This window comes from Gavialis gangeticus, unplaced genomic scaffold, assembly GCF_001723915.1.
Source record: "Gavialis gangeticus isolate Ggan-Ray unplaced genomic scaffold, GavGan_comp1, whole genome shotgun sequence".
NCBI classification, from domain to species: Eukaryota; Metazoa; Chordata; order Crocodylia; family Gavialidae; genus Gavialis; species Gavialis gangeticus.
In genome coordinates this window covers 57,133,089-57,133,834 of record NW_017729034.1, presented here as the reverse complement: position 1 = coordinate 57,133,834, position 746 = coordinate 57,133,089, and positions in this window count along the sequence as shown.

Here is a 746-nt window from a genome sequence, read left to right as displayed (position 1 = left end):
GGGGCTGCCCCGCCCCCTCCCGCCCGCGCGCGGCGTTCTATCGGGCGGGGCCACTCCCCGCGCGGGGTTCCAGCCGCCCCGCACCCGAGGATAGGCCCTGGACACGGCCCCCAGCTGTCCTCGTGTGGACGTGGGGCTTGCCTCTAGGGAGGAGCTGCCCGTGCCCGCTCCCAGCCACGTTCCGGTGCCGCCATCTGAATGGGACAGATGAGAGCTCTCTGCCCCCCAGGATAGCCCGAGCCTTCCTGCGTCCTGCAGTGGAAGAAAGAGCACCTGGTGCTCCAGTGGGTTGCCTGTCCCTGTGCTGCCAGGTGCTGTGATGGGTTGTGCAGACTATCACTGGCAGTCCCAGCGGGTCCTGGTTGTCTGCATGAGCCCCCTCAGCTCCACTCCTGCCTTTAGCGAGCCACTCTGCCTTTCAGCCGCCTGTTCGTGAGCTCCTCTCCTCAGTGGCCCTGCATCACCCAAGAGACCTGGATGCGGAGCAACGCTGGCCTCTTCTCAGGCAACTCGAATCAATATCTGACCCTTGCTTTTGCTTGGGAGTGATGCTCCTCCTTCCTGCCTAAAGTTTGGCACCTCAGCCCATCTCTTGTGGCTGTCCCGCTCCGTCAGTATGGGACAATCCCAGTGGGAATCAGGAAGGTTGTCCACTAGCACCTCAGCCAGCGCCCATCCACTGGCTAGGCCACTCAGCACTGCCATGCATGGGGGGAAATCCTCTTAATCTCTCTCTGAAAACATCA